At 33.5% G+C, this 24,422-nt stretch overlaps 1 protein-coding gene across 1 annotated transcript in view; it reads right to left on the reverse strand.

The window, feature by feature from the left end:
- LOC145265602 (receptor-type guanylate cyclase Gyc76C-like) overlaps positions 1 to 24,422 on the reverse strand; it is a 644,892-nt gene that overhangs the window by 435,487 nt on the left and 184,983 nt on the right. The gene's annotated exons all lie outside the window — the stretch shown is intronic.

Below are 24,422 nucleotides of genomic sequence, written 5' to 3' on the forward strand. Positions count from 1 at the left end.
TTTTTTTTTTTTTGTTTGTTTGTTTTTTTTTTTTGTCAGCCTCTTGTTTTTGTCTTTTTTTTGTTTTGTTTTTATTTGTTAATTTTTTTTTCTTTTTTTGTTTTGTTTTTGTTTTTTATTTATTTATTTTTTCAATTAATCTTAATATTTCAAAAACCACACGATCGATCTTCAAGAAAATTGGTGAATAATCGATTATCCGTGACTGTTAATTATCTTCGTTAACGGTCCGCGTTATCGCTACTAGACCAGGCTCTCTCGAGATATTACTTTCTTCCGAACATAGATGTTATTGTTTTCTTCTTTTCCCTCACAAAACTCAATCATGTTATGTAAAGCCAACAACAAAAACAACAATATTTCTATAAAAAGTGGATAACTATTTGAAACATGAAACTCTTACCAAAATGATTGAACGCGAAAAATGTTGATATGACGTAAAACAAACCAGCCGAACTAAACACAATGACTAAATATTTGAAAATATAAAGAATACAAAGCGTAAAATCCTTTTTCCAAAATTACTGGATTCAGCGTTTACTACGAGTTGATTACCAAAAAACCAGACTAGTGCTCCGTCTGAGTTCCAATTTATGACCCCACCCCCTAGCTTGACTTTCACAAAGAACCCTCGTCTAGCTGAAACCACTATCAATAATTTACCCCACTCTTTATCTGTGCCTAAACCTAAACGTAGACTCCATGAACAAAGCTTTTTTTCTTAGAACTGTACGCCTGTGGAACTCTGTTCCATTTTCCTGCTTTCCAACTGACTACAATATCGTCTTCAAGTCCAAGTAAACAAATTCTTGATGAGTCATTCCTCTGGTTGGTTCATAGACAGATGACTTGTTGAAAATACCAAGTGCTGTAAACACAAACTCAACCTGGATGGGAAGTATAACCAGCGATAGACCACGCCCTGTCACGGACATGGTTCTGGTCATTCCTTGCGGTTCTCGCATATTTAAGGACAGGAAAACTGTGACCTAATTGTCAATTGAATCTTCGAGTTGGAATACGAACACGTTGTTAACTCACTTACCAGTTATTGCTACCCGACACGGACTGCTACTATTGTACCTAAGGAAAAATCATTATTCTGTATTTTATGCCTATGGTTTTCCACTCAATGATACAAAAGGCTTAGAAAATATTAAAATTTATTTATTCCAGAGTTCGAATATGGATAACTTGTCAGTCGTATTTAAATTTGGATAAATCGAAGTTGTTGTGACGTGGCTCGAACACGTAACTACAGTTCACAAATTTTTAAGGAGAACGAAACTGGTTGAGGCCAGTTGAAGCTACGAGTTGGAATGCAAAATCTCATCAGTTTATTTATCAACTCATTTACAAGTTGTTGCTACCCAACACGGACTTTTATTTTATATCTGTGTATTGTTTTCCACCATACAAAACGTTTAGTAACTATTTATATGAAATAAATACATTTTTATGAACTACTAGCATAAGTGCTCGGCGTTGCCCGGGTGTTTGGAGGTGTGTGCTGAGCAAAAAAAAAAAAAAAAAAAGCGGTAGTAGAAAGGCAGGCTCGAACCCGTACCGCGAAGGAGGAAAAGAACGGGGGGAAAAACGTGACGTCTTTGCTGTTACGACCACCGTCAAACCGGAAGTGACGTGAGTTTAAATTAAGGCTAGTCAATCAAAAGGAGAGGATGACTTTCGAAAATATCGACGAAAAAAGCGAGCCTCCCTGTAGAAAAGTGGCCAGTTGAGGGTGAAGAAATTAATGTTTTTAGCCAATTTTTCGGTATTTCTCGTCTGAAGGGTCGAGTTTAAAACAATACTGATCTTGTGAAAATCCGTTGCCTCTGTCGAAAGTTTTAGGTAGACATGCAAGCATACATACATAGATTTATATATTAGTAGCTCAAATTTTAGACACAAACCGATTAAAAAGCTTGCCTTAGCTCTGAATACCCTTTATGTAAAATTTCAAATGTTTAGACCAGAAATTGTCTGAGTAATTTGGTAGAGACCGCAGAGGTCAATTTTTTAAAAACTTTTACCCCTATTATGACCCCTTAACATTTAATATAATTGGCTGAAATCAAGTTATTAAGTTAGATCCGTGTCCAAGGAACCTATATCTAAAATTTCAAGTGTTTAGGCCCAAAATTGGCGGCGAAGTTTGGTAGAGTTCTCAAAGGTCAAATCGTTGAAATTCGACTTATTAACAGCTAAAATTCTGGCCAGAAATGGAATAAAAAGATTTCCCCGTATCTCAGTACCTTGTATATTAAATTTCGTGCCTGTAGACTGAAAATTGACAGAGTTATTGCGTAGGGAAATGTACACAGACAGGCAGACAGACAGACACTTTCACTTTTATAGATATATAGATTTACAAACGGGGGACATAAAACTTTCTGGGGATGGGGCAGATATTGTGATGTAGCTCAAACACGTGACTACGGTTCATTTATATGAAATATATCGACATTGGTTGAAATCAGTTTAAGCTGCGGTTTTTGCTACCCGACACGGACTTTTATTATTGTACCTAACAGGATTTTTATTTTTTTCCACTCAACGATGCTACAAAAGGTTTAAAACTAATTTTCCGAGGAGGGGGCAGACGTTGTCACGTCGTCAACAAAAACACAAAACAATACTTCTTACTCTTATGGCTTGTCAACCCAACTGGTCTTCAAACTACAGATCTATACATGGTTCAACAAGTGAATGATGGGTTAGTTTATGTTTGTGTGTCGGTTGAACGTTAACGTCCGTCACCTGGGGGGGGATTCATGATTAAAAAAGTTATTTATTGCATGAAAATAATTTTGGCGGTAAAAGGTTAAAGCTACGGTTTTTGCTACCGGACACGGACTTCTATTATTGTACCTAACGCAATAAGTTTATTGTATATTTTATATATGTGTATTGTTTATCTACTAGACGATACAATAAAAATAAACCAGCGCATACAGGAAGATGTGAAATAAATGCAAACACACACAAATTAAAGAATTCGGTAGACATCGACAAAAGACTGCCATTCAGAAGAAATATATAAGTGGGTGACATATTTATAGGAGAGTATGGAAGTACATAGGAAATGCTATTCGAATGAGATATGCAACGGTTATTAGAGGAAAGGAGAATTTATGGAGCTGGAAAATGGTGGGATTTATTTCCATCGAAATACTACGAATATATCAGCATTCTATTCAAAACATTCTTTTCTTTGTGAAGCCAGATTTTAAACTTTGTTTCACCTTTTTTCAGCTGAATTCCTGGTTCGTTCCAAGAAATGCCGAACTGCGAAGAGACTAATGAAGTTAGACAGAAAAAAATGTAACCCTGTTCGAGATTAATAGTTGCGCTTTCGGCTATACGTACACTTTTCATGAATTCGCAGCTTAGTAACATACCAGCTTTGCCTCTCTTGGCATTTCCCGAGAGTATTTTAGATTTCCTAAACTTGTGAAAAGAGTATTAAATACAGGGTAAAACCATAAATTTCCCGCCCTATAAGAAAACAACACTACAGCTTTATTTTATTTATTTATTTATTTTTTTACATGGAAATCACCACTTATCAAGGCCCGGAGGCCACTCGGGGATAAGGGTTATTGCGTGTACAGTAATCAATGGGATATCGTAGTAATCGTTAGTAATGGAGATCTGATAAAGTGTCTTACTTAAGGGGGCGGTTTATCAGGAATTTGTTTATGTTGGACTTGAAGACATCCAAGTTGAAGTCAGGTGGGAAACAGGCAAACGGAAGAGAGTTCCACAGGCGTGCAGTTCTAAGAAAGAAGCTTTGTTCATGGAATCTACGTTTTGATTTTGGCACAGATAAAGAGTGGGGAAAAATGTAACCCAGTCTGAGGTTAGTAGTTGCCCTTTCGGCTGTACTACATTTATCGTGAATTCGCAACTTAGTAACTTTCTTGGCGTTTTCCGGGATTATTTTAGATTTTAGTTCTGTTTCTGTCTGACGTAAAATGGGGGGGGGGTTCACCTCAAATACACAAAGGGAATGTTCAAGAAAGATTATCGCTACAGTCCTCTGTCTCTTCTCTCTTGGCTGGCCGGGAATCATCTCCCAGCACCGAGAAATGAACATCGTTTTATACGTTCCATCTTCACGCACACACGAGATTATGCGAGAACGGACGAAATAAAAATGCTGGCCGCCATGTTTGTTCTTCCTTTTCTTCGCCTGTACTCACTCGCTGAGCACCCACTGTAAGACTTCTCTTTCTTGCTTCTAACCACACTGTCATTAAACCCCGTTGCTAAAATTGCGAAAAAGTTTTATTTTAAAACTTTTATTGAAAAAATCAATTCAAGTAACTTGATTATGTAGTAGAGCTGATATCTATTCAATGTAGCTGCTTTCAGCCTCAATTACCGCCTGGATACGTGTCCGGCACTGCGAGCATGCCTTTCCCTTCTGCCATATCTAGGGTTTGCCAGCGGCCACCTGATTACACAAGGGGATCACCACACTCTTCAGCACATCCAGATACACTTTGGTGTTGACTTTCAAGTCAACTCCGAAGATGTGAGGTGGAATGATGTAGACCTCACTAGAAACCTCGCCAACGACCATAACCGAGCCGGAAACACTCTTTTCTCTCTTAAGCGAGATTTTAACCTTGTTTCAGATTTTTCAGCTGAATTTCTGGTTCGTTCCAAAAAATGCCGAATTTAGAAGAGATCAATAAAGTCAGACAGCAAAAAATGTAACCCGGTTCGAGATTAATAGTTGCGATTCCGGTTATAAGCACACTTTTCATGACTTCAAAGCTTCGTAACATACTAGCTCTGTCTTTCTTGGCGTTTTCCGGGAGTATTTTAGTTTTAGTTTTGTTTCTGTCATTAAACCCTTTTGCTAAAACTGCGAAAAGAGTATTATTTGCCTTATACAGTAAGACAAAGATATAATTTTATTTGTTTTTCATAAGCATTTATGTGTCTCTGTGTAGGGTCTTTACTTCTGTACAAGCAGTATCTCCTGAAGAGGTCTCTAGTTACTTGTAACCGGCTGATCGAAACATGCTCATAAATGTGTAGCGACATATCCATGCTTATGTAAAACAAATGAAAATTATATATATATATATATATATATTAATCGGAATCGGGAATCGGAAAAAATCAGAACTTTTGGGGGTATCGGTATCGGAATTGGTATCGGAATCGGAAAAGTGCTTGTCTATTTTCTGAAGCAAAAAAAAAAAAAGATTTCTTTAATTCTCGTTTATATTTGACTTTATTTAAAACAAAATCGTTCACTGCTGGTAGTTATAATAAAATAATAAATATTTATTGATTTTTATTTAAAACAAAATCGATCACTGCTGGTAGTTATAATAAAATAATAAATATTTATTGATTTTTATTTAAAACAAAATCGTTCACTGCTGGTAGTTATAATAAAATAATAAATATTTATTGATTTTTATTTAAAACAAAATCGTTCACTGCTGGTAGTTATAATAAAATAATAAATATTTATTGATTTTTATTTAAAACAAAATCGTTCACTGCTGGTAGTTATAATAAAATAATAAATATTTATTGATTTTTATTTAAAACAAAATCGTTCACTGCTGGTAGTTATAATAAAATAATAAATATTTATTGATTTTTATTTAAAACAAAATCGTTCACTGCTGGTAGTTATAATAAAATAATAAATATTTATTGATTTTTATTTAAAACAAAATCGTTCACTGCTGGTAGTTATAATAAAATAATAAATATTTATTGATTTTTATTTAAAACAAAATCGATCACTGCTGGTCGTTATAATAAAATAATAAATATTTATTGATTTTTATTTAAAACAAAATCGTTCACTGCTGGTAGTTATAATAAAATAATAAATATTTATTGATTTTTATTTAAAACAAAATCGTTCACTGCTGGTAGTTATAATAAAATAATAAATATTTATTGATTTTTATTTAAAACAAAATCGATCACTGCTGGTCGTTATAATAAAATAATAAATATTTATTGATTTTTATTTAAAACAAAATCGTTCACTGCTGGTAGTTATAATAAAATAATAAATATTTATTGATTTTTATTTAAAACAAAATCGTTCACTGCTGGTAGTTATAATAAAATAATAAATATTTATTGATTTTTATTTAAAACAAAATCGATCACTGCTGGTAGTTATAATAAAATAATAAATATTTATTGATTTTTATTTAAAACAAAATCGATCACTGCTGGTAGTTATAATAAAATAATAAATATTTATTGATTTTTATTTAAAACAAAATCGATCACTGCTGGTAGTTATAATAAAATAATAAATATTTATTGATTTTTATTTAAAACAAAATCGATCACTGCTGGTAGTTATAATAAAATAATAAATATTTATTGATTTTTACTAAAATCTATAGATCATCCTCTCCAACAAATGTGTTTTTGTTCTTAAGAAAATATCTGCACATCAAACATGTGTTTTCACGGTAATCGGGAAAAATAACAACTTGAAAGGTAAATATTTATAGATTTGCAAAGAATCGAAATCGGTAATTGTATCGGAATCGGTAATCGTAATCGGGAATTTAGTACAGAATCAGGAAAAATTTTGTAATCGTCCCATCACTCATATATATATATATATATATATATATATATATATTTATATATATATATACACACATCACTCATATGTATATATATATATATATATATATATATATATATATATATATATATATATATATATATATTGATGTGTAGTTTGCTTGAAGCATTGTGTGGGATAGGTATGTAGTAGAGAATTAGAAGGCTATCAGAATGCGAGGAATGAGATATAGTCGTTGTTGTTGGAAGAAGACGAAGAAAAGTGGCGATTTACAAAGCAATAAGTACATACATATATGTCTACATATATATACATATATTTATTCAGTTGTATTAAATACAAATGTCTTACTTGTTATGTTTGCGACAATATCCATAATAATTTCGATTTTCCGTATAATCTTTTTTGTATAAAAATCAAAAACCAATGTAGTGTATGAATTCAAATGCTCTATGGGAGAATATAACTCCGAAAATAATACATATATTGGGCATACAACAACAATGTTGTCCTGGCGAATAACCATGCATCTAAAAAATACTAGTTCTATATATAAACATTTGATAAAAGAACATAACTGTCCCATCCAATCTTAGAAAGATCCACGTTGACAATATTAAAATTATACATGAAAATAATATTAAAAAATTAAAAGTTCTTGAAGCGTCATATATTAGAACTTTTCAACCGACTATAAATGATATTGCATTTGAGAAAAGAAGCAACGTTCTAAAATGTCTTGCGTAGTTCGTATTAGACAGACTATGTTAACGGTGTCCAAGAACTTGCTGATTTTAGTACTCGAATTTTTAACCGACCTATATTTTTTATTGACGTCTCATCGACTCTATATATTTTAACTTATTACCTAACGCCATTTACTGTATATTTTAGTTTTTATTTTTAATTCTCATTTTCGCTCTTTTGGACTTTTATTCAACACCTGATGATGATTCGTGGACGAATCGAAAGCGCTCGTGACAAGATCAACTATGGAAGTTTTATTAATATTTTTGATTTTGATACAAAACAGATTATACGGAAAATCGAATTTTTTTTTTAAATCACACACACACACACACACACACACACACACACACACACATATATATATATATATATATATATATATATATATATATATATATATACTGACTGGTTGTAGTGTAACTACTTGCACTGATTATTCCTGTGAAATTGAAACACTAGTGTCTGTAGACATTAAAATAATGATAGTAAAAATATATGATTGATATATATATATATATATATATATATATATATATATATATATATAGTCTTATGTGTAGTATTCCGAATTTTACTGGGTTTGTATAATTCAGTAATCGTTTATATACCAATACATTTTACGCCAAAAAGAGATGACTTAAACTGTAAGCTACAAAATTATCATATTTCATAATTGAGCATTCATATACTGTTTTAACAAAAACCAAGAGAAAAGGTGTATTTCATTGTAAGTTAAAATTGTTTCAAGACCATTTGGACGAATTCAAACATTATGTCGTTTGAAAATTTTCACAAGAACAGCCTCTCTTCAGACTTATTGAATAAAAAACACTTTAACAATAAAACATTATCGAAAACATTTCCCTTATAAGGAAAAGAAAACAAGCGAACTATTTTACCTATATCGCATCCTTGCAACGTATTTTTTTTTAAAGATTTATATATATAAATATAAATTGATAAATATTTAGAAAGTAATATTGTGCTACAAAGTTCAATACAAATAATAAAATCACACATCAAAAATCGATGTTTAGTTTACTCCTTCAGTTTAGCACCTTTGACAGACAATGTGTTTTTTCTCTGTTTTCTTCGAATGTTCCCTTTATAATGCAATATTTCTCTGACTCTATATTCGGCGAAGAAGCACTATATGTGAAAATTATTACGAGCTCCTTTTTTCACACCATTGCAAAATTGATCATATAATACTAGCGGGACCTGTAGAAATTTCACAGCGGACTCTTTCATATGTTATATACTGATATTGGCATTCTGAGGATGTTGAGCATAAATAGAGATGTCCTTATATTTTTGTAGCTCTTTTGCTAATACTGCAAAAGTATTTATCTAAGCCAGCACGAACGCCCGGCGTAGCCCGATCGTTAAATACGCTTAAATATGATATTTTAATTTATGCAGATTTCGTATATGTTATGAAAGAGGCAAATTTTCTATCGATTCTTGTGTATTATAAAGTTATAATCGAAACCGAAACCAAAACGTATGAATATAACGAAGCCATATTAAATGGTGGTCTCTCGAATTTGACCTTTTTTAAGCAGCTAGCCTTCAAAAATTTTATTTGCTTTTTTTGGGGGGGGGGTTATAAAGTGTAACGTACGGACTAACTAAGGGAGGAAGAGACAGAATATTATGCAGATAACATAAGGAATTACCCTAAAAACATGCAATAAAAGAAAACATGTATCATAGCGTAAATACAATTTGCGACATTTTTTAACTTATTGTAATTATGTGGCCATTTTGTTTTTCTGTATCTGTGTTACAAAGTTGATCTGCAACAATATCCGGTTTTAGAAATATGTTTAGAATGCGTGTCATATAGAACGACGAAAAAAAAAAAAATAAATAAGGCATCGATCAAATCTAATTAGATTTTCTTTTAAACTAACATTAAATTAATATAAACTAACATTAAATTAATATAAACTAACATTAAATTAATATAAACTAACATTAAATTAATATAATTGTGTAATTTTCAAAGAAAAAATATTCGATATCGAAAAAAGAAAATTCGATATCGAAAAAAAAAAATGTAAATCAATCGATGAAAATTGATTATCAGATTAGCCATAAACAGAACATGTTGCCATATATTAGTGTTGGGACGATTACTTGGAATCGAGAATTGAAAATATCGGAACTTTTGGGGTAGCGGAATCGGAAGATTTTGTGTCTATTTTCCTTTAATTATCTTTGTTTGTTTGTTTGTTTGCTTTCATTGTTGGTCATAATAATTGAATAATATATTTATTGATTAAAATCAATAGCAACCAGAAAAGCTTAAATCGATAGATTCCTCTTCCCACAAGGGCATTCTTACGTTTGAGAAAATATACGCATATTTAACTTCTTTTTTTATGGCAATCGGAAATAAAATTACAACTCTATATTTAGAGATTTATAAAGAATCAAAATCGGAATCGGTAATTGTACCGGAATCGGAAAAAATATTGGAATCATCTCATCACTAATATATATATATATATATATATATATGTGCGTGTGTGTGTGTGTGTGTGTGTGTGTAAGATGATATAATTATTTTCACTGTAAAGCCACGCTGTAGCTCGCAAGAGTCATGAAAGTAATCAAACCGGAAGTCTAAGACTCGAGTTTCGCCCTCATTTAGGCTCATCAGCTGAACACATCTGAACTCGGGATTCGTAATAATTAGCTTGTTAGATGACGTCCTAGCGAGTGTTAAAATCCTACTTTTTAGACATCGCCTTCGATTCTTAGTGGTTGGATGACCACACCCCTTATTTGAGATTAAGTAGGTTCATTCCATAGTCGGATTTCGCTTCGATTTACTTTATCTGTGTTAGTCTATGGACTTTGTTGCGTGTGGCGCGGTTGCACAAGAGGCAGAGTACTCGACTCGCATGTAAGAAATTCGGTTTTCGAATCCCGAGTTTTGATGTGTTCGACTGATGAGGCAAAATGGAGGCAAAACTCGGGTCTTCGGCTTCCGGTTTGTTTGCCTTCATTGGAACTATGAACTGTGACTTAATTTTCATACTTTTTTAGTCTATCATCATTTCTATATATACTATTTATTCAAAGAAAAGATACGTTAAAGAAGTTACCTAATTTGCATATTACATAAACAAAAATCTGTTTTAATAATTAGCTCCATATGTCATTAATGCATTTTAGTAACAGAATTGTTTGAATTGTTATGTTTATAAATATTATGTGAAAGTCATTCATTTAATTTATTTCGAATTTAATTTCTTTTTAATTATTTGCCTAAGTCGACATCAGGAGCGTTTAAAATGAAAGTAAGTATTATTTATTTTAACCACGAAAGTTACTTCCAGTTGACTGTTTGATTTTCATAGATGAAATAAATGTGTTTTGTGCAGACATAAATCGAACAAGTTGTCCACTTACAGGAAAATGGTAACAAGATTTGGAGATAGAATATTCGGTGTAAATTAAAACCCTCCCCCGGCAACATATAAATATACTTGTTATGTGGTTTACATATGCATTAATTAATTAATGTTTGCTTATGTAAAACAAATAAAAGGTATATCTGGCTCTACTTTGGTATTGAGCACTCATGTATGAACCTCGTTAAAACCACAGTGGTTGCTTTACTTCTGGAAAATATTAACCTAGAATTATATATATATATGTGTGTGTGTGTGTGTGTGTAGTAGTAGTAGTAGTAGTAGTAGTAGTAGTAGTAGTAGTAGTAGTAGTAGTAGTAGTAGTAGTAGTAGAGATTTAGAAGGCTATCACAATGCGATGAATGAGATATAGTCGGTGTTGGTGAGAGAAGACGAAATTTACAAATCATTAAGTACATACATGTATGTTTATATATAAATATATTTATTCAGTTGTATTAAATACAAATGTCTTACTTGTCATGTCTGTGACATAATCCATTATTTTTCAGGAAAAAATTCCCGTTTTCAAATGGTGGACGTGACAGATCGAGTCAAAACATGCTAGGTGATGGAACGGGAAATGAATTGAATGGCTGTGTGGAACCTCGGAGCAAATATAAGGAGGGGGTTTATATGTATGGCGTGTTTTAGGTAATTAACATATTTGTTATTCCTTTTTTTATAATTTTTTGTATATATATATATATATATTAGTTTATAACTTGTTGCTTGTGCTTAAGCTTTTTTTTTATTTTGTATATTCTATGTCTATTTCGTTGTCTTTATTTTTTCTGCTGCTATGTATTATTCATCTATTTGTTTAATTTATTTACGTCCTTGCTTGTTCAGTAGAATGACCTGGTGTATTTAGGTCACACAAGTCGCTAAATCTATACTACATACCTATCCCACACAATGCTTCAAGCAAACTATATATCAATTATATATATATGCATATATATATATATATGTGTGTGTGTGTATATATTTATTTATTTATATATATATATATATATATATATATATATATATCAAATATGTTTATTTATATTTATATAAATACTAGCGGGGGTACCCGGTGTTGCCCGGGTGTTTAGAGGTGTGTGTGCTCGGGGGGGGGGGTGAATCAAAACAAAATAATAAGCAAAATAATCACCCTGTTTAAATATTTAAAAAAAATGTTAAAACTTAAAAAAATCGAAAGAAAAAAAACTAACGTAAGGCAAACGAACGATGTTAAAATTTCTTAAAATCGGAAAAACGAACGTTAAAACTTCTTTAAAAAATCTGAAAAACAAAAACAAAAAAAACATAAAACGTGAAAAATAGCTTAAAAACCCCTGTTTCAATATTAAACGTTTAAAAATCGAAAAAAAAAAAAAAGACATCTCACACCACGATTCCAACTCACAAACTTTAGATAATGACGCCGCGCTTCAAGGAACTGAAGTAAGAGGACGTTGACGAAATTGGGTCGGGTTTTTTTAATATTTCAACTAATACATGTTCCGACGTCATATGCGCATGCGTAGAGCCATCTTGTCATGAGAGGGCGTTTTTTGTTTTTTTTTTTGGCTACCCCACCCTGTACAAAAATGGCTAGTTTAGGGTGAAGGAATTAATGTTTTGGACCAATTTTTCGATATTTGTCGTACAAGATGTCGAGCTTCAAAATGATACTGAACTCGTGAAAATCCGTCGCCTCTGTCGAAAGTTTTTGCGAGACACACAAACATACAAACACACAAACACATACACACAAACACACACACACATTTTCGCTTTTATATATATAGATTATTTGGCTACACATTTGTGAAACATGTTTTGGTCACAGATTTAAGAAGTTAGACATTTGATGGCTTCAACTGAAAACGTAAAATTTAGGTAAGGCTTAATAAAATGTTTTGTAAATATGCAGTCCAATTCTATTTTTTATTGAACAATCTTACATGAACTCTCTTGATTTTTTTTAGTGTACAGTCATTTTATTTAGAGTAATGTAACATAACATTATATATATATATACATATATATATACATATATATATACATATATATATATATACATATATATACATATATATACATACATACATTATACATATATATATACATATATATATATATACATATTATATATATATACATATATATATACATATATATATACATACATACATTATACATACATATATACATATTATATATATACATATATATATATATATACAAGATATGTATAAGATATATATATATATATATATATATATATATATATATATATATATATATATATATATATATATGCAAGATATGTATAAGATGGAACAATAAATTGTCGCCCTAGAAAAGATGACATGATTCCATTTCCTTTCGATGAAATCTGATTTTCTTATTTTGTTGCAGACTATCTACTAGTTGGCCAGTTGTGTACAAATCTCATGAGCCTTCTGTCATGTCTGAAAGTGACACAATGTTTAATGAGCGAGATCAGAGATTCACCGCTGTACAACTCATTCTCTCTACCAATCTAAGTTATGACAATAGGACCATTGCCAGCACCCTCAAAATGGAAATCTATACCGTTTAACGCTTGAGGGCACAGCTCAACGAAGTTTTCGACCATGTTTCGGTTTTGGGTGTGGTTTCAAGTGCAGGCCACATCATGCCACCTCACATCTTCGAAGTCGGCTTGAAAGTCAACACCAAAGTGTACCTGGATGTGTCGAAGACTGTGGTGATCCCTGGTGTAATCAGGTGGCCGCTGACAGATCCTGGGTGTGGCAGCAGGACTCGACACAGGCCCATAAATCCAAAAAGATCAGGCTTGGCTTCAGAAGTGCTACGATTTTGTATCTTTCTCTCACTGCCCCCGCCCTGAACCCGATGGATTACTTTATTTGGTCATACGTCGAGAACATCACCAACATGACCTCCCTCAGTGCCAAACTCAGTCTGATTACTGCCATCCGCCGAGTATTCGCAGAGCTCCCACCGGCGCTTGTTGAAAAGGCATGTTCGCGGGTCCGGATCCGTATCGAGGCGGTAATTAACGCTGAGGGCAGCTACATAATCAAGTTACCCGAATTGTTTTTTTTTTGTTTTTTTTAAGAAATTTTAAAATTTGTCGTGTTGTTCTCTTTACGGCGACAAATTTATTCTTTCACCTCTTATACATATATATATGTGTGTGTGTGTGTGTGTGTGTGTGTGTGTGTGTGTGTGTGTGTGTGTGTGTGTGTGTGTGTGTGTGTGTGTGTGTGTGTGTGTTGGTAAGAAAGGACACAAAGTTGATACGGTCAGAAAAATGTTTAAAAATAATAAGTTGTTTGTTTGCAGACCTATCGGTAGCTCATTTCGATCAGAAGAAGAAAACCCCTGTAACAGTAGATAGCTACGAAAGACTGTGTGCTTAATAAATTCGGGGATGTATCTACAAAGCCTCGATAACGAAATTACAGTCAAATCGAAAGAGTTTAGCAATCATTTTTGTTGTAAAAATGTATACGTTTTTATACAGAAGAACATTTCGATGCCTCCGTTCAGTCGCGAAAGGCAAAGGAGACCCCCTGTAGGGGCAGCTGCGTATGTAATTATGTTGCAAAGGTTGCGCAATCACCAACCACACCTCTCCTGAATCGGCACTGCTCGAGTTCAGTGGCAGGGAGAAGTCCAGAACGACTGGAAACAATGTCGAGATAAGTAGAGAGTGCATACAGCACCTGAAAATCTCAAATGGTCGCCCATCTAGTACTGACCAGGTTCATCGTTGCTTAACTTCGGTGATCTGATGGGAAACATGATCATGCTGTATATAAAAGAAGAGAATTTAAAAGCCACAAACCGATGATAAGAATATTTGGTTCGAAAAATGTTACGACTACAACATCGAGACTTAATTCTATTGAATTATAATCTTAAAATACAATATATGCCTTCAGGCCGATGGGTTATCAAGGTTGACATTTAAGTATATGGAACCAATCGAAGAAACAGTAACAGTGGCGCTAAAAAACGATAATGAACTGTCGAATCTGTTATGCAATTTGATTAGAGAACGTCTGCTTGTGCTCGAAGATATCATTCAGAAATCCCGAAAACTTCTCAGCATAATGGAACCAAATTCACGGAAAATTAATTTAAAGAATATTGCAAATCAACAGCATTGGAAACGCCAGTTTACCATTCAAGATCAAATGGAAAGACAGGAAAATTTTATGGGCGCATTCAAATGAGCTGCGGAGAAGACACAAATTTTTGGCAGTTTACAGAATCATGCCAAACCCAAATACGATGTCACGTTTATAGACAGCTGAGTTAATGTTCGCAAGAAAAATATGCCCTGTGTTTGATAGGGCGTTGTCTATTCCGGTGAAGAAAGAAAAAACAGATGACTAAAATCTGTCAGGGGCAAAGTTGTTTTTTAACTTTAAGGCTGGAAGAATATTTTTGAAAAAAAGGAATAGTAGCCAAAAGAATTGGACTCGTCATATTTGATATAAAAAGAAACACAAAAGATATTGGAATCAGTTGAGATCCGGGAACACTGCAGAAGTCACGGAAATTACCGAAGAGACTTAAATGAAAAATCCTAAATGACGTGTTTGAAATTCTTGTCCCGATAAGTCAGCATTTTCCAATGGAGTTACTGCCGGACTCAAGGTCAAAAATACCATTGTGCCAAATGTCACCAATGCAAGGAATTGGGTCAAAAGTGAATACATTTAGTACCAGACCTTCAAAAGGGAGGATAATAAAGATAAATTTTAAGGTAAAATTTGGCTCAGGGGAATGTGATGTAATGATTATGAGTAGATCTGGGTCTTTTTTCCTTGTCGGCACTAACCCTATTCGGATTTCACTGGCTTCCTCCAAAGGAGGAAGTTTCATGGGAATATGAAATTCAAAAGCTGCAGTTGCATGCATATCCCTATTACGGGAGATTTTTTATTTTATTTTTTATTACATTTTCACCCCAAACAAGGCAAATTGCCACTTTGGTGTAGGGGGCTACTATCAGGGACAACAACTACTGGGATACTATGTAGGGATTTGGGCAGCAAGATGTCGGTTCACGTTACATTTGAACTTCTGCACGTCAGTACTGTTGGGGAAGAAGGGACCTGCCGTTAAGTTTTTGCAACTCTTGTTGGGAGGTGTCAACGTTCTCTACATACATTGGTCACCCATTTTAGTAATGACCAGGATGAACGTTGCTTAACTTCGGTAATCTGACGGGAACCGATGGGTCAGTACGATTATGCGGTTTTTTCTCCTTGCAAGATTGTGATTGGTTGGTTAAGGCATTAGTACAGAGTGGTGGAGCCTGTGCGAGATAAGATTGGCTATCTCGGCCGGACATTGATTATTCTGCTTGCCCATTTGACCACTTATCAGATTCCTTCTTGACGTCCATAAAATTTGGCTTTACGCCAAACATAACGCCAACTTAAAAGACAATTACGATCCAAGCCTCTGCGGAAATCAATATCGTCCATGCAGGTCTTAACCGCAATTGTATTGAATAAAAGCCTGGTTTTATGGGAACATTAAGGAGAAGGAAAGAATTGTTAGGAGGCGTTCAAAGCATCGGAAGAGTCTTTTTTGTTTGTGTAGAGATTGCACTCATCAAATGAGCTAAAAAAAATGTTTAAGTCATCGAGTATTTTATTAAATAACAATAATAAAATAAACAGAAAAAACGGTTGTCTTGTTTCTTTCTTGACCCTCGAGACTTTTTATAAAATTTTATATTTACAAATTTATTTTATTGTTTAAAACACATACACATACATACACACACACGAAATGATTTGGGAATCTTAGATCAACGAAGTTAAGCAACGTTGGGCCATGCTGTTACATGATAAGGGCTGTCCCCTTTTCATGTAAGTATAAAAATGGAGAATTTAGTTTAAAATGAAAATGAAAGAGCATAGGCGAAATTCGAACCTCGTAATCTTGGTTTAGAAATAGATTACGTGTGAGAATTTAAAAATGTAAAACAAACATTTGTTTAGAATATAGATAAATATTTCAAGGAAAGAATGTGAACTATCAAGTTTGTTATGAAATTTTAAATTGAAAGAATGCAGCTTATAAGATAATGTTTTTAACATATTGAAAATAGGTTACTGAGAAATAGGAAAAGTTTTGGACACGTATGTCCAGGACACGTGAAAGAATGCACATGTTTTAACATGTGTATGACGTCACGGAAAATAGAAAGTTCGAGGGATAGAGAAAAACTTGAGAGTTAGACAGTCAGTGAAGAAACTCGGGGGAGTCAGGTCTAGGAAGCGAGACGTCACTTCAAGGAAAAATGTGAGACTTTGAATTCTTGGTGATGGAACGGCCGGTCGTGACGAAATAAACCATCGAGTGTTTTTTGTAAAGCTCGTCTTGTCTTGTGATTCTTACAGAAAGGTAAAGTCCAATTGTATTATATATTTGTGTTATATGTCTTTACATACACGTCTCAACATCATCATGTCCGAACTGTCTGAACACTATGTCTCCTCACTCAAAGAGCTTCTCCTTCTACACAAGAAAAGAATGAACATTTAATATATAAGTATAATAAAATGAACAATCTCGCTAAGTCTCTTACAACATCTCTCTCTCTCTCTCTCTCTCTCTCTCTCTCTCTCTCTCTGAGTTTTACAACATCTCTCACTGTAATAAGACTCTTCCTAAGACTCTCTCTTTCAAATGAAAACCCCTTATGCAACATATACACATTTTTGTGCCGTAAATGACCAGACCACTCAACAAGGGTGGGTTTAAAAAAAACAAGAACCTCGGTTACCACGGAAAAAAAATTAAAAACACAACTTTTAAAAGGGTCCAAGATAATTAAAAAAATAAATAAATAAATAATATCACGAAAAAAAAATTACACGATCACAGAAATGCGAAAAAAAAGAACAAAAAAAAATTGAACACACACGCACACAGAGAGCAAAAGATACAAGAAATATTAAAAAGAAAAAGAAGAAAAGGCCGATATGCCGTAAAAGAAATCCGTAGTAATGAATGGAAATATAGTAAACAAGTCACCATGCATAATTCATTGATAAATGAATTGGTTTGTTTTAAAAACACACACACACACACACATACACGCAACGGCAGAGATTGGGGTCACCCAGTATTGTTTTGAAATTTGTATGGAGTTTCAATTAGAAATTTGTGTCAATATGAAATCGTTTAGACGAATTGTTGAATTTAATCCGTCAATCAAAATAGGAATTTTTCAAAGGTCGCATGTAGTCTCTGAAACAGCGTGTAAACTGTTTAGAAATGCATTTTTGTGTTCATAGTTGAACTTTTCGGTTTTTTGTGTGTTTCATTTGTTTTGTTTTTGAAAAAAAAAAGGTACAATTGTTTTGGACAGACTGTTGAATTGTTGTTTGTTACAGATGATTTTTTTTGTTGTTGAAAAAAAGTTATAACTGTTGCAAAATGTTTAAATGTAGTAAGGTATTTTTTTTTGAAAATATTTTTATGATGTTGAACAAATATTGTAAATTGTCTTAACTGTATCTAAATGTATGTAAATGATTTTCACAGCAAGAATTCAAAGTTATCCGTAAATATACATTAGATTTAAACAGTCTAGTAGAAAATAAAACTAGTTAAGACGTATGGTTGGCTTACAGATTCAGTTAGAATTTTAGAAGGGGGACAAGAATTAAAATTACGTAAACGGGTATTTGGCGAGTTTTTAGATGTGATAAGCCGTAAGAAAGATGTTTTGTTTTAGCATTTGGTTTTGTTGTTTTTTTTAGAGATCCTAAAAAATTTTTCTCCAAGAAAAGTGACTTGGTAGGGATTGATAAGCACAAGATGTGCCCCTATACGAAAAATTTGAGAACCTGGTTAATTAAGTGCTTAAAATAAGCTGGTTGCACGTGGCGACTTCAAACAAAGTGGTAAGTCTTAGCTTAATTAATAAACAGGCGTTGGAAAGAATACGAAAATTCTTAAGGGGACCAGTAAACCGATGAGAGGTAGTCCCGAGGCAATCACATATAGCATAATGAAGTAAGAGACAGGCAAAAATATGCCGTAGATTACGTAAGAAAGATATAACCTTGTATTTGTTTTTAGAGACGCATGAATGTGGGATATAACTGCTGGATCTTAGAAGCTGGTGAGAGAAAAGAAAAATCACAAAAAACTCGGGCTATTAGATAGTATTTAGAGCGCTATTAAGGTGTTGGGCGCAGAAAAGGTGTTAGTTAGTTAGGGGTGATATTTCTAAATCCTCGTCGAAGTTTCAAGAATCCAAGCAAGGAAATCCGAGTGAATCCGTATGAGAGAAAAAAAAAGTATATCTTAAACTTCTGAAGCCAACCACAAAGATTTAAGTATATGAGCTTTGGTATGTCCCGTATAAGATAGTTATTGAATAAAAAAACAAAAAAAAAACAAAGCCATACTTGATAAGACTAACCATGCGGAAAGAATTGATCAGAACACTTTTGGGACAAAGGAAGTCGTCCATTTCGAGAAAGGTAAAAACCTCTAGTCTGCGGCATATGGGTAGCTGGAAAATAGCTGTTGTGAATCATAGGTAAAGACCCTACACCCAAAAAGTAAATGCCACGAAGATCAGAAAGGTTCTGATCTTATAAAAAAATAAATAATTGTGAAGTCGCCAGTGAAGGGCTGACTGAAAGAGATTTTTTTTTCGTTTGTTATTTAGCCTGATATTTCTAGCCGTGTGGTTGTGTAGATGTAAAAATAAAAAATGTACTAAATTTCAAAATGCATACATTTTTATTTTTTTGTGAAATATGGAAGGGAGGGATGTTACATGATAAGGGCTGTCCCCTTTTCATGTAAGTATAAAAATGGAGAATTTAGTTTAAAATGAAAATGAAAGAGCATAGGCGAAATTCGAACCTCGTAATCTACTTTAGAAATAGATTACGTGTGATAATTTAAAAATGTAAAACAAACATTTGTTTAGAATATAGATAAATATTTCAAGGAAAGAATGTTAACTATCAAGTTTGTTATGAAATTTTAAATTGAAAGAATGCAGCTTATAAGATAATGTTTTTAACATATTGAAAATAGGTTACTGAGAAATAGGAAAAGTTTTGGACACGTATGTCCAGGACACGTGAAAGAATGCACATGTTTTAACATGTGTATGACGTCACGGAAAATAGAAAGTTCGAGGGATAAAGAAAAACTTGAGAGTTAGACAGTCAGTGACATCAAGTGTTTTTTGTAAAGCTCGTCTGGTCTTGTGATTCTTACAGAAAGGTAAAGTCCAATTGTATTATATATTTGTGCTATATGTCTTTACATACACGTCTCAACATCATCATGTCCGAACTGTCTGAACACTATGTCTCCTCACTCAAAGAGCTTCTCCTTCTACACAAGAAAAGAATGAACATTTAATATATAAGTATAATAAAATGAACAATCTCGCTAAGTCTCTTACAACATCTCTCTCTCTCTCTCTCTCTCTCTCTCTCTCTCTCTCTCTCTCTCTCTCTATCTATCTCTGAGTCTTACAACATCTCTCACTGTAATAAGACTCTTCCTAAGACTCTCTCTTTCAAATGAAAATCCCTTATGCAACAATGCTAGTACCAGATGGGTGACCATTTGGGAATTCTAGGCGCTGTATGTGCTCTCCGTTTATCTCGGCATTTGTTTCCAGTCGTCCTGAACCTCTACTTGCCACCGGTATTCAGCAATGTCGACTCAGGAGATATGTGGTTAGAGATTGCGCAACTCTTGCCACAAAGATTTCACGCGCAGGCACTCTTACAGTGGGTATCCATAGCCTGCCAAGACTGAAGAAAGCCTATATATATATATATATATATATATATATATATATATATATATATAACTACTTAATTTACTCACATAAAATTAATATACGAAAGTATAGATTTATGCGTAAACTTTAAGTATTTACTTCAAAAGTGCTCAATACGTAGGTAGAGCTAGTTAGTAAGTTATAAAATATATATGGCGATTAAGCTACACTGAATATTCGGCGTTTCATCCACTCTATGATTCCTCAGGCTTATGAATAAGCATAAGCCTGAGGAATCCTAGAGTGGATGAAACGCCGAATATTCAGTGTAGCTTAATCGCCATATATATATATATATTTATATATATATATATATATATATATATATATATATATATATATATATATATGTATATATATATATATGGCAAATAACCTGTTGATGTGATAAGTGTCATTGGACAAGAGCGATGACATCTCATAAGAGAAGCCGTGCAATTACAATGTCCACCGGCGTAGTGGGTGGTTTTCAGGATATTAATCGCAGACATGCTTCCTATGATTCTGTGCTTGTATCAGCGAACAAGACAAAGAAGCCATTTTCTTTTTTTTTCTTTTTTTTAGATTTGCGACAATTTCTTTCACCAACGAATATAAAAAACATTCACGAATTGTTTTGTTTGTTTTTCCCCCGTCACGGTTTTTCCTTGAAACACTTTAAATAGAAGAAAAAAGAAGAGATGGCAGCCAAATTTCCATTATATATATATATATATATATATATATATATATATATATATATATATATATATATATATATATATGATTGTTGAGCTGGATTAAATCCGACGATATGAAATAAAATGGAGGTGGAAGGACCTGGATACTCAACGTTTCGCCCCATTTATGCGGGCTTCTTCAAGAGGGATGATCAATGACCATCCCTCTCCCTCTTGAAGAAGCCCGCATAAATCGGGCGAAACGTTGAGTATCCAGGTCCTTCCACCTCCATTTTATTTCATATATATATATATATATATATATATATATATATATATATATATATATATATATATATATTCTATAATTATATAAATGCAACTTTGTCTCTGTGCGTGCGAGTTTGTTCCTTATAGACTCCGAAACGGCTGAACAGATTTTCTTAAAAATTTACAAAACTTTACTTTTGTAAATTTTAGTCTGGGAGTGATCTTAGTTAAGTTTTGTCTCAGAATACCCTCGATAAAAATGGACATGAAGTCTGGTTTGGACACAGCTGCTATACTAAGGATATTGAGCACTTTGATCGATACACCAACAAAAGAACAGAATTTTCAAAAAAACAAAAACAAAAAAGAATAACCTCCCCAGCAGATATATCTGCAGAAGCGATACGAAGAGAAAGAGCTATTCTCCGGAACGCCTCCCCCCTAGAAAATAAATATATAAATCAAAATAACTTTTCTTTCAATCAATTGTACGACCGAAAAAAAAAATGAGCTGCGGCAGCTGGATTCGAACCTGAAACACGACAGAGGAAATGAAGGTGAAAAAGTTACTGGCTAACACGCTAGCTTATGACGTCATAACGCTGCAAAATGACGTTTTTAAGCAGTTTTAGTTTGATACGCGTTGCGTGACTTGCGAAAATCACAACGCGATAAGTGACCCCCCCCACCTTTGCAAAAATGGTTCAGTTCACCACAGAAATAATCTTTTTTTTATTATTTTTCACGTATTATTTATCCCAGGCATTGCTCTTTTAAATGGTACCGGTTTCGACCCGGTCCGATGCGGCTGACGAAAGGGTTCAGCAGACATATAGACGCACAAACAAACAAACAAACAAACAAACACACATACAAACACACAAACAAACATACAAACACACAACCAAACGCACAAACCCACATACAAACACACAAACAAACCCACATACAAACAAACAAACAAACAAACACACATACAAACACACAAACAAACACACAAACACACAACCAAACGCACAAACCCACATACAAACACACAAAGAAACCCACATACAAACAAACAAACAAACACACAAACAAACGCACAAACCCACAGACAAACCGACGTTTGAGATTTATATAAAAGATAATAATATTTACCTATATTAAAGTTACTCGTATTATGTATAGGGGGTAAATTCTATAGTGCGCTTTGGAGGTCTCTAAAGGTAAGTGTTGTACTGCCTTGTTGGATTTCGTGATTAGTAGAGACTTACTTGCTTTCAGAGAGAATTCACACCAATTTGCTACGCCGAGGGAGATTCTAAATTCCCGAATAAGCCCTCTAGCTCTTTTAATGAAAATATTGCTGCTGCAATTAGTGATGGGACGATTCCACTATTTTTCACGATGCCGATGAAATTACCGATTGCGTACTAAATTCCCGATTCTGATGCAATTACCGATTCCTATTTCGATTCTTTATAAATTTCTGAGTACTTAACCATAGACATTTTATTTTTTTCTCGATTACCGTAAAATCTCTTGTTAAATGTGCATATATATTCGCATGCGTAAAAATACACTTGTTGGGGGGGGGGCATGATCTATAGATTTTGGTTTTAATAGTAGTTAAAAATCAATACTTTAGAACTCAGGATACGGCATTAATCCGTTTGGATCTTAAAGTTAAATTGACGTATGGCGGGGCCTAAGAAAATTTTTATACAGTACATATTAAAAATTAGTAACAAAATACAGTGCAGTATATAATACACATGTATATAATCAAATAACATTATAAATAATACCGTAAGGCGGGGTAAATACCGTGATCAGGGGCCGCAAAACATCGTATTCTATATTATAACCTGAAAAAAACGTACCCTAGGGTCACTGTATCCCGGGGTTCTACTGTCAAATAAAAAATAATATTTAGAAGAATCGTTTTTCGCATCGGGAAATAAGGATAATTTTTTCCGATTCCGATATTTCCAAAAGTTTCGATTCTTTCGATTTGCAATTCCGATTAATCGTGCCAATACTAATAATAATGTTTAAAAATGCTGCTCAAGATCAAAGCTCGATGACAAATGCTTTTAAAGAACGTGAGTGGTCTCAGCAATAACAACAAGTGCAGATTTTGCCAAACAGAATTAGAAAGTGTGAATAAAAACTCATCTATTCCAAATCCGACGTCAAAGTGACTCTGGCGAAATCCCAACCCATTTTGTATGTCGGATTTTTTTTTTTTTTCATGTGTTTTTTTTTTTTCTTTTTGTTTATTTGGAAATTAAAAAAATATATCTTTTCTATATTTTCTTTTTTTGTTGGTTTGTATCTTCTCTCGACTTTAAGGAGGCGCCATTGATGCATCCGTGTAATGTGTGGTCCTTGTTCAATTGCCAAGAGCAGTTTTCAAACAAACAAAAAAAAAAAGATAGCGAACAGTTGAACGAGCTTGGCAAATGACTTTGGCCCGAGAGTCTGCGCGCCGCCTTAATGGAACTTTATGCATCAGCGACTGACTTGCGATAAAAAAAGAGACGCAGAAAGACGCACAGCCAAATGCCGGGTGAGTGAGTGAGTGACGGAGGGGGGATAGTGGAATCGGGTAGGTAGGTCGATTTGTGGGTAAGTGGTGAGGGGCTGTGTCGGGTGGGAGGGGCTACGAAACCAGACATAGGTTAGCAGACTTGTTTCCATCTGGTGTGGAGAAAAAGTACACGTGGATAGAAAAAACATTGCGGGTGTGCCCGCTCGCATCACGCACGCACACACACACACACACAACACACACACACATATATATATATATATATATATATATATATATATATATATATATATATATATAGTCAACCACATACAGTACTGTTTCGCTGTTTCAC

The sequence above is a fragment of the Euprymna scolopes genome, chromosome 40, assembly GCF_053919585.1.
Source record: "Euprymna scolopes isolate OS-2025 chromosome 40, ASM5391958v1, whole genome shotgun sequence".
Classification (NCBI taxonomy): Eukaryota; Metazoa; Mollusca; class Cephalopoda; order Sepiida; family Sepiolidae; genus Euprymna; species Euprymna scolopes.